The 11,237-nt window shown below is 42.9% G+C and overlaps 1 protein-coding gene across 1 annotated transcript in view; it reads right to left on the reverse strand.

Moving 5' to 3' along the window:
• LOC307159645 (chemerin-like receptor 1) overlaps positions 1-11,237 on the reverse strand; it is a 93,545-nt gene that overhangs the window by 75,510 nt on the left and 6,798 nt on the right. The gene's annotated exons all lie outside the window — the stretch shown is intronic.

Consider the following 11,237-nt stretch of genomic DNA (forward strand, 5'->3'; position numbering starts at 1 on the left):
ACAGTCACGTGGCGTCGGCGCTGCACCAAGTCGGACAAAATTTCTAACCGGCATGCACTGCTTCAAGTCAGCCGCCGATCGGTCTGCGCAGAGCTGCATGAAGTCGAACAAGCCTATTATCTTATAACCTTAGGACAGGAGGACGTTGTAGTTACATTGTCAATTAGTAAAGTAATGACGTGATCAAAAAGTACGAATACATTACGTAACTGTTACGTCGTGGGTTAGGCTATAGGTGTGTTCGACGTGAGGCTTGTTCGACTTCATGCAGCTCTGCGCAGACCATAGACTGTAAAAAATATGGACAAAGCGTCTGTGACGTCACCCATAGACTTTCTGAAGAACTGTTTTGAAGCCATTTATGGGGGGTATGGGCGGCGCCATCTTGGAAAATCTTGGGAAATCCTAACCCCGCCCACCTTGTGTGAGACTGAGCCGGTGTGATGAGTCCGAGCCAGAGAGCCATAGAGAGAATTTGTTGTGTAAACAAATAAAATAAAAGTCAAATTACAGGCTCGACATTTACCCTTGTCCGGGACAAATGGATTTTTCGAAGGGGCAAATGAAAGAGAAGTTTACTTGCCTGACCGGACAAATAGCCTGATTAAAACGTCAAAAAAATAACTATTCTGCATTCATTTAGTGTAAGTGGAGACTGATAGTGAATACAATAGCCTAATATAATATATAATGTAGGCTATACTGATGATAACAAGGTTGTGCTCGCCTATTTTGGAAACAAATTAAACATTCAAAATGTGGAGTTTTTATAACATGATACAATTAGGCAACATCACACGACCAAGAGCACTGAATACCATCACGATTGAAAATGTGACACTGATTTCATATTGCAGTTCAATAAACAAGTAATTAATATTAAGTCACTTGAATTTTAGACACAATATTGGCATTTTTTTGTTCTATTTCAGCAGCGAAAATAGTTCCAAAAAAAGATCATAGAAGAACCACAGGGCATCTCAAAGGAAAACTCAACCGTGTTTCATTACGAATGATCCAGTGAACGAATCGATTGATTCATAAGCTGTGTCCCAATGTGAAGGCTACATCCTTCGAAGGCCGCAGACTTCGAAGAATGCAGCCTATGCGTCCTTCGAAGGACGTATCATGTAGCCTTCGTAGGATTTCCTAATTGCAACCAGGTGTTCCCTATTACCGCTCCTGGCGCCAAGCAACGGTGCAAAAGGACAGCTGCCATCCTGATAATTCATTTGATATAATTAAGTAAACAGCTATGGAGCCAGCTTGGCTATTGTCATTTTTATGTTTTAGATTTTACTGGAGGACATGGTGAGGATGTTTCAGCCCCGGCGCTGCCGGGTCATGTATTTTCGGCTTAGCCAAGATCATGGCCAAATAAATTAAGCTGGTTTGCTGCTCCCAATTCAGAGGCTGCGTCATGAATTGGCGGATTACACTTTAAACTGTTCAAGTATTGGGTGTTAACTTACGTAAATAATGTAATGATATATGCAAATAAAATAAAACTTACAATATATATATATATATATATTTTTTTTTTCCAAAGGTTCAAATGTTCACTTATGACTTTGATGCGATTTTGTAGGCTAGTGTATTTTTTTTTCAATTATGTACACAAATGGATCATGGTGAACATACTGGTTTTCAACCCTGTTTGAATATAAAACCGAATATTGAATATTGAATATTACTCCCGCTCGTCATCGGCAGCTGTCACAGTTGCCAGGCGACAAGAATAATTCCTCCGTAGGCTAGACTGGTCCGAGCGCTTCAGATGCGCCCTTCATTTGGGACACAGCTGTAGTTTTTCCCCAATGCGGTATTAATAGTTATAAAAATTACTTTTTTCAGAAATTTACTCTTTCTGAAAAAAATCTCAGTGATATGGCAGCCGTCGATTGAGTCAGCCCTGCAAACCTGTTTATAGACAGATAGTGGAAATATGCACTCAAACACCCTGGAGACCATCCCAGATGATGTCCCACCAGGGTCTTACCAGCCAGCACCACCAGGGTCTCCCTGGTCAGTTCAATAAAAGTCTACATAATTTTTTCTTATTTTATGTAGGCTACTATAAATTTAAATGTTTGTTGATTTTGATATGTTTAATGTATGCTGTAAATAGTTGGAAAAATATTTTTACATAGCCAATAGAACAAATGATTTTCATTTAACAATTTTATTTGAAAAAAAAAGGTATAGAAGACTCTACATCTCTACATTTGTTTCATGTAGAGATTATGACCATCATTACAAAATAAACAATGTCCATAACAATTCATTCTCTTTTATTTACACGTTTAAAGTTGCATAAAAATAAATAATGTACAAAATTTTTCTTTCCTTTTAAAAAAAGAGAAAAAAGTTAAACAAATATAAATAATATATATTTTTTAGTGCTGTCAAACGATTAAAATATTTAATCGCGATTAATCGCATTAATGTCATAGTTAACTCGCGATTAATCGCACATTTTTATCTATTCTAAATGTCTCTTGATTTCTTTTTGTCCCATTATTTTTTCTCATTTTAATGCTCTTATCAACATGGAAAAGTGGATCGGCTTGCTTTGAGCAAATGTTTCTTTTTGAAATCAACATTGGCATACTGTAGTGTTCAATTTCACACTAACATTCTCACTTGGAGCAAATAATCTCTCACACAATGTAACACTGTCCATCAATAAAAGGGTGAAAGAAATACTGACGAGGTCCTAATATTGACGAGGGGGTGGAGATTTCGCATCAGCGAATCAGTGTGCTTGGCCATCAAGTAGTAGGCTATTTCAGACTGGACGTGCTGCAATGATAGCTCAGTTCACAATGACAAAACACACAGATCACTTTGGTCTTGTCAACTGAAACATTTTGGCCACTTTTTTAAAATTAAACTTTCCATTCAGAATCTTATTGGCATCCATTTCGGCGTCTCGCGCTCATCATTCATCCACTCAAAACATAATGTTAAAGGGGGTCGCACACTGGACGAGAAGCGAAGCGCAGCGCCTCGTATTTAAAATTCGAACACATTATTCTCTATGAGTGTACACACACCTTTTATTGCTGGCCATAAACTGAGAAAGTACGCGTCCGATGTGCGATACAAGTTGTCCATAGACGCGGCTTCTCGTCCACTCTTTGGCCGGCTCGCAAGCCCAAACAAGTGTGTGCGGCGTGCCTGTTGTTTTGTTTCCGGTCTAGCTAGATCCGGTGGTGTTGTACTAACGTTACTAGTTGTTGCAAAAGCATGTCAAAAAAAAAAAACTACAAAGTTTGCTAGGCGTTAATCGCGCGATAAAAAAATTGACGCCGTTAAAATGGGTTTGCGTTAACGCCGTTAATAACGCGTTTAACTGACAGCCCTAATATTTTTCAATCGTTCTCTCAAGAAGAGAAAACAGCCTGTCCATCCTCTCCCTACTCTCCTCGCCTCTGCCTCTCTCTGTAGTTGCATGTCTTCTCTGTCTCGCTGCCTTCGTGCTGCTGCTGCTGCTGCTGCTGCTGGTGCTCCTACTGCTGCTCCTGCTACTGCTGCTGATGCTCCTACTGTTGCTGCTGCTGCTGCTGGTGGTGCTCCTACTGCTGCTCCTGCTGCTCCTGCTACTGCTGCTGGTGCTCCTACTGTTGCTGCTGGTGCTGGTGCTCCTACTGCTGCTACTGCTGCTGGTGCTCCTACTGCTGCTGGTGCTCCTACTGTTGCTGCTGGTGCTGGTGCTCCTACTGCTGCTGCTACTGCTGCTGGTGCTCCTACTGCTGCTCCTGCTACTGCTGCTGGTGCTCCTACTGTTGCTGCTGGTGCTGGTGCTCCTACTGTTGCTGCTGGTGCTCCTACTGCTGCTGGTGCTCCTGGTGCTCCTACTGTTGCTGCTGCTGGTGCTGCTGCTGGTGCTCCTACTGCTGCTGCTGCTCCTACTGCTGCTGCTGCTGGTGCTCCTACTGCTGCTGCTGTTGCTGCTCCTACTACTGCTGCTGGTGCTGCTACTGCTGCTGCTGGTGCTCCTACTGTTGCTGCTGCTGGTGCTCCTGCTGCTGCTGCTGGTGCTCCTACTGCTGCTGCTGCTGCTGCTGCTCCTACTACTGCTGCTGGTGGTGCTGGTGCTCCTACTACTGCTGCTGCTGGTGCTGGTGCTGCTACTGCTGGTGGTGCTCCTACTACTACTGCTGCTGGTGCTGGTGCTCCTATTACTGCTGGTGCTGGTGCTGCTGCTGCTGCTCGTGCTCGTGCTGGTGCTCCTACTGGTGGTGGTGCAGGTGCTGGTGGGCACCCACTGCTGAACTCTGTCCTGGTGTGTCCTCAGGGATTGAGGCAATGAGGACAGGGGGGTTGGTGCAATGCCTCTGTCCCGACACCTCATCCATGAGGACAAACCAGGGCCAAGTTTCAGCAGTGGGTTCCCACCCACACCCTCACATGTCCCAGGGCACTTGCTAAGGCAGAGCAAATTAACCATGGCTTGTTAACAACAACAGCACAATACATTTCAGCAAAGATGTGTGTATAAACTTTCTTACTTTGTAATATTATTTTTATTTTTTGCCTGTATGGGCTTTCCTCCTCAGCAGACCCATTTTCTCCAGAATTGCTCTAAAAAAAAAAGCAGAAAAGGGTAAAATAGTAAAATATTAACACAGGGGTGCAATCTTAACATTAGTGCATTGTTAACACTGCAAAATATGACACATCAGGACATGCATACAAAATACTTAAGAAATCATATTTCTGGATTCTCAAATTTGGTTAAAACCTTTGTAGACATAGCTTGCATGACAGCACTACAAAAACATATAAAAGTGAAACCCCATTGCCTTATCTACTGCTTTTCCTATTGTTGTGGGCTTTATAGGGTGAGTGATATTCACCCTTTATAGGGTCTGAGTATTTCACAATCTGCTCAGTTACTGGGATTTTCACGCACAACCATTTCTATGGTTTACAAAGAATGGTGTGAAAAGGGAAAAACATCCAGTATGCGGCAGTCCTGTGGGCGAAAATGCCTTGTTGATGCTAGAGGTCATAGGAGAATGGGCCAACTGATTCAAGATGATAGAAGAGCAACTTTGACTGAAATAACCACTCGTTACAACCGAGGTATGCAGCAAAGCATTTGTGAAGCCACAACACGCACAACCTTGAGGCGGATGGGCTACAACAGCAGAAGACCCCACCGGGTACCACTCATCTCCACTACAAATAGGAAAAAGAGGCTACAATTTGCACGAGCTCACCAAAATTGGACAGTTGAAGACTGGAAAAATGTTGCCTGGTCTGATGAGTCTCGATTTCTGTTGAGACATTCAGATGGTAGAGTCAGAATTTGGCGTAAACAGAATGAGAACATGGATCCATCATGCCTTGTTACCACTGTGCAGGCTGGTGGTGGTGGTGTAATGGTGTGGGGGATGTTTTCTTGGTACACTTTAGGCCCCTTAGTGCCAATTGGGCATCGTTTAAATGCCACGGCCTACCTGAGCATTGTTTCTGACCATGTCCATCCCTTTATGACCACCATGTACCCATCCTCTGATGGCTACTTCCAGCAGGATAATGCATCATGTCACAAAGCTCGAATCATTTCAAATTGGTTTCTTGAACATGACAATGAGTTCACTGTACTAAAATGGCCCCCACAGTCACCAGATCTCAACTCAATAGAGCATCTTTGGGATGTGGTGGAACGGGAGCTTCGTGCCCTGTATGTGCATCCCACAAATCTCCATCAACTGCAAGATGCTATCCTATCAATATGGGCCAACATTTCTAAAGAATGCTTTCAGCACCTTGTTGAATCAATGCCATTAAGGCAGTTCTGAAGGCGAAAGGGGGTCAAACACAGTATTAGTATGGTGTTCCTAATAATCCTTTAGGTGAGTGTATATACAACATTTAAACTTAAATAATGAAAGTCCTGTCTAAAAGAAGGGGAAAAAAAGAACTTTGTCTCATCAATTACATTTATTTAAAATCCTATTTTGCTATCATTTAAGTTCAGTTTTACATTTGTAGTACTACTTTAATACATTCTTGTCTTTGTTTAAAGCAGGGTTTCTCAAACTTGGTCCTGGAGGGCCACTGTCCTGCACAGTTTAGTTCCAACCCTGATCAAACACACCTGAGCAAGCTAATCAATGTCTTCAGGATCACTAGAAACTCACAGCTAGGTGTGTTTGATCAGGGTTGGAGCTAAACTGTGCAGGACAGTGGCCCTCCAGGACCGAGTTTAAGAAACCCTGGTTTAAAGGGTCATGAAACCCCCCTCTTTCAGCTCAAGTTTAGCTCACAATCTTTTTGAAAAATGCAACTTAAATGGGCGTGGATGGCTGTGATAAGGAGGGGATTGGGTGTGGTATGGCATGGCAGGGGAGAGGGGAGAAGAGAGGAGAGGAGAGGAGAGGAGAGGAGAGGAGAGGAGAGGAGAGGAGAGGAGAGGAGGGGGGAGAGGAGAGGAGAGGAGAGGTGAGGAGGGGAGGGGGGAGGAGAGGAGAGGAGAGGAGGGGGGAGAGGAGAGGAGAGGAGGGGGGGGAGAGGAGGGGGGGGAGAGGAGGGGGGGAGAGGAGAGGAGAGGAGAGGAGAGGAGGGGGGAGAGGAGGGGAGAGGAGGGGAGAGGAGAGGAGAGGAGGGGGGGAGAGGAGAGGAGGGGGGGAGAGGAGAGGAGAGGAGGGGGGGGAGAGGAGAGGAGGGGGGAGGGGAGAGGAGGGGGGAGGGGAGAGGAGGGGGGAGGGGAGAGGAGGGGGGAGAGGAGAGGAGGGGGGAGAGGAGAGGAGGGGGGGGGAGGAGAGGAGGGGGGGGGGAGGAGAGGAGGGGGGGGGGGGAGAGGAGGGGGGGGGGGAGAGGAGGGGGGGGAGAGGGGGGAGAGGAGGGGGGGGAGAGGGGGGAGAGGAGGGGGGGGAGAGGGGGGAGAGGAGAGGAGGGGGGGGGAGAGGAGGGGGGGGGAGAGGAGGGGGGGAGAGGAGGGGGGGAGAGGAGGGGGGGAGAGGGGGGGAGGAGAGGAGGGGGGAGAGGAGAGGAGAGGAGTGGAGGGTGGAGGGAGGAGGGAGGAGGGAGGAGGGAGGAGGGTGGAGGGAGGAGGGAGGAGGGTGGAGGGAGGAGGGAGGAGGGAGGAGGGAGGAGGGAGGAGGGAGGAGGGGGGGTAACTGTCATCGCCACTGGCTCATGCATATCGACTGTCACTAAAAATCAGTGGTAAAACATGAGGAAATGCTATATTTTTTTATAGCTGGTAAAGCTAAAGTCTAATGAAATACACTGACATCTTATTTTTGTCCTTTCAAAAGTAACTGAATGCACTGCTACATATATTAGCCTACAGTAATCATAATTGTATTTAAAACATATAAATGTACATGCATGTATAATTATGTCATTATAAAATATATATTTGTTTATATACAAACTATAAATGCATATATTTGAAAATAATACATTTTCCGCTTAAAAAAAAAAAAACTTTCATACACAGCCTAGATCTACGCGACCCCTAAACCCACATAATGAAGTTCCTAAATGCAAGTTAGGGAGGAGTGAGCCCATCTAATCTTTCAATCAACAGCCTGAGTATATAAGCAGCCGCTTACCTCTCTCTAGCATCAAGCTGTTCCAGTATCCCTCCACCTCCCCAAACTCCACCTTCATCTCCGGTACCTTGCCCTTCAATTATCATATCCTACATTTAGCCACTGGGGGGTATATCAGAGCTCGAGTTGAAGCTGCTTCATCGAGCCCCTCTTCAGTGGACAGCAAGCCAAATAAGTTTAACCTAATATCTGAAAGATTTTATGGGCAAGCAAACTCGTTAAATAAACATGGACAGTGACACAGAAATTTGCACACATTAAGCATATGATACAATTGAGGTACTCACACTCTCCATCTCTGCAAGTTTCAGAAGGGAATGATTCAGATTTCTCTTGGCACAGCTACATACAATACAGCTACTAGAAGACAGACGAGTTGCTCACGTCACATCTACGTTGTCAAGCTCAGTTTGAGTCTGCGCAGTACGGTCAGCCATCAGGAAGTGAGAGCTTCTAATTGACTTCACTTTTCTCCGTTGAAACCTATGGGGTCGCTGTGTCCAGTTTGTCTATGGGGAAAATACTACAATTTTACCATTTTCCCCCTATTAAATCTAACAGATGCTAACATTGTCTTCAATGGTGTTCAACACACATACCTCTGTTAAAATCTCAGAAAATTTGGTTTAGGGTTTCATGACCCTTTAATGAAGCAGCTGTAACTTTTGAAACAGGCTTTGTATTTATTGTTCTGAAATCAGAATGATCGACAACAATCCTTAACTAGATGGTTAAGTTCGTAGACAAACTTTAAGTTGGCTTGAAAAAGCCTAGCCAAAAAAATTAAAAAGTGTTCTAGCATGGTTTAACATGATTTACCATGTTTCTAGAATGGTTATCGCCGGCGCCACCATTGACCATTGGCTGCTGTCGCTTGACTTCCACTTACATGTGATTGGTTGCTACTACGTTGGACGATACTGACTGGCTGCCACGAAATGGCAGGTCCCTTCTAATATGGCAGGGCTTCCGGCTGTCAATGGCAGCTACTTCCTGCTGCCAGCTGACGATTTTTTCGCTGAACCCCTACAAGCCTTGAAGTTGATGTGCATCTCTCTCTAGTCTGTCTGTCTAGCCTAGCTGGGCAGTGAATCTTTTGGTCTTTCTGTGTCTTGCTTGCTAACGCCGGCCACTTCCAGGGCTGTGTTCTGTGACTTTGTGCCTGACAAAAAAAAAAGTGAGAGTGAAATACAACTATTTAGTAGGTTTGATAAAGGACAAAGGGCAAAGGTGTTTGTTTATAAACTGCAGCTCTGAAAAGATAACCTCTGGGTTCGGGCCGAATACCGAGCCTGGAGCCCTCTCCTCGGACAGCACGCCAAATCCGCATTTATTCTGTTTGACTTATTAGTAAGTGTGAACTAGTGAATTATAGGCTATATTGCATTTAAAATATTGATTGGCTGGACATAATGGTCAATATGGATGCACATCCCTCAGTAAATAATAACCATCAAGTATTGCTTTTATCATTTAAAACACAGTGACATGCTATGGCAAGCCATTTTAGCTTTTAATAATTCACTGGATGCATTTTTGATATCAGTAATTAAATTTGTACTATTTAAAATGTGAATTCTTGATATTAAAGGATTAGTTCACTTTCAAATAAAAAGTGAATCCAAAAGTGAACCCAGAAAAATACGGGCCCAGGGCCACTCAGTGTAAAAAATTTTGTCAAAATCCTAAGAATGACATCATTTTACTCTTATTCATAAACTTAAGAATAATAGTGATTCATAAAGGTTCCTAAGTGTTAAGACTAACTCCTAAATTATCCTAAATTATTTAAGAGTGCTGAGAGGTATCCTAACCTAGTTAGGAATAACAAGATGGCAGCAGAGAGGAGGAGAACACACACTTTCCAATGAACAAGTAGCCTAATGTATCGGAGTTAAATGATAACAGAGTTGATCAAACAATAAAAGTTTGGTCATTAAGGTGTTCTTTTTGAAACTGATATTTTAATAGCTTCTCCCACTCTACAAATCAGTACTCTAACTGCAGAAATGTGCACTATTGTGGCACTAACCACAGCAAACATACAGTAGTGGAGAAACGAAGGCGCAACGCTCTGAAGGGAAGGAAGTTGCGCTGGATGGAACGCAGCTAGTTTTTAATAGTTTTACCTCATATCTTCTCTTTATAATCATTGGAAGCCAAAATTGAAATTAAACATAAAATTAGATTAATATCACAGCCCCAGTGGAACCAGACAAAATTTTTGTTTAGTTCTCTCAGCCATCGTCACTCATTAAGCGGGGCCTTTTGTGTTTTGCATGCTGTAGTTCTGTGAGAGAGATTTGTCTCTTTTGGATTACGAATAGCAAAAATGCATCGCAGACGAATGGTTTAATATTATAGCAGAAATGGCTTGCAAGATAGAATTTGCTTAATTTCTCCAGCACCAACAGCAGAACCGATAGCGTCGAAGGTCTTTCATAATTTAGCACCGGGGATAATTTAATACCGGGTTTCGGTATGTAAAGTATATAGTCGCACATCAGTAAATTTAAAGTCACAGAGAAAATGTTTTAAACTTTTTTTCTCTCTTTTTCTTTTTCTCTCACAAACAACACAGCAGATACATATTTTCTACAGAAGTCTTCATTGGAGGTGCACAAACGTATTCTACAAATCACAAATTAAGAAATTCATATGCTCATGTAAGGCTGGTGCCAGTATGTCTGATCGACCCCTCGATGAAACAAAAGGCCCTCCTGAGAATTCCCAGGTGAAAAAGACGTAGTATTAAATGTATTAAAAATATACTTGAAATACAAATAGTATGTTTATAATACATTTGTATTGCCAACATGCTTATTTGAAGTGCATTAAAAATATATTGAATTGCATTTTAATATATTTCTAAAAAGTATACTAGAAGTATACATCTATACAGTTACAGTATACAGTTTACATCTCGCAATTCTGACTTTATTTCTCAGAATTGCGAGATATAAAGCCGCAATTGTGTGAAATAAAGTCGCAATTGTGTGTTATAAAGTCAGAATTGCGAGATATAAATTCAGAATTGCGTGAAATAAAGTCAGAACTGCATGAAATAAAGTCGCAATTGCTTCATATATAGTCAGAATTGCGAGATATAGAGTCAGAATTGTGTGATATAAAGTCGCAATTGCGTGTTATAAAGTGAGAATAGCGAGATATAAAGTCAGAATTGTGTGAAATAAAGTCGCAATTGCTTCTTATAAAGTCTAAGTGAATTATTATTTAACCTTTACATTATTTGTTGAACCATGGTATTAATACAAACTACACAATAGTAAGAGCTGAACTGTTGCTTCATTTTTCCAATTTGGAAAAAGTGCTAATTTGGACTTCCACCATGGAAAAAGTGGGCCGGTCTTGGGCCTGAAACTCCCGGGCTGAAAAGTGGCCCCACTACGGCCCTGGTTTGAGGTTAAAACCTGGAATCTAACACCATTTCAGTGAACAGGCCAATACGAGACAAACTCTGCCGCCTTTAACATTGTAGGAGGATGCTGAAGTGGGGTATGTTGTGAAGCTCACATGCAGCACAATAATTGAGGTCAAACAAGGGTGTTTATTAGTCACAGAAAAGTTCAGTTAAGTCATTATACAAGTGGTTATAAAGTGGTTAGAATACTTGTTTACATCAGGAATCCATTTGCATTGTGC

The sequence above is a fragment of the Squalius cephalus genome, assembly GCF_949319135.1.
Source record: "Squalius cephalus genome assembly, chromosome: 5".
Lineage (NCBI taxonomy): Eukaryota > Metazoa > Chordata > Actinopteri > Cypriniformes > Leuciscidae > Squalius > Squalius cephalus.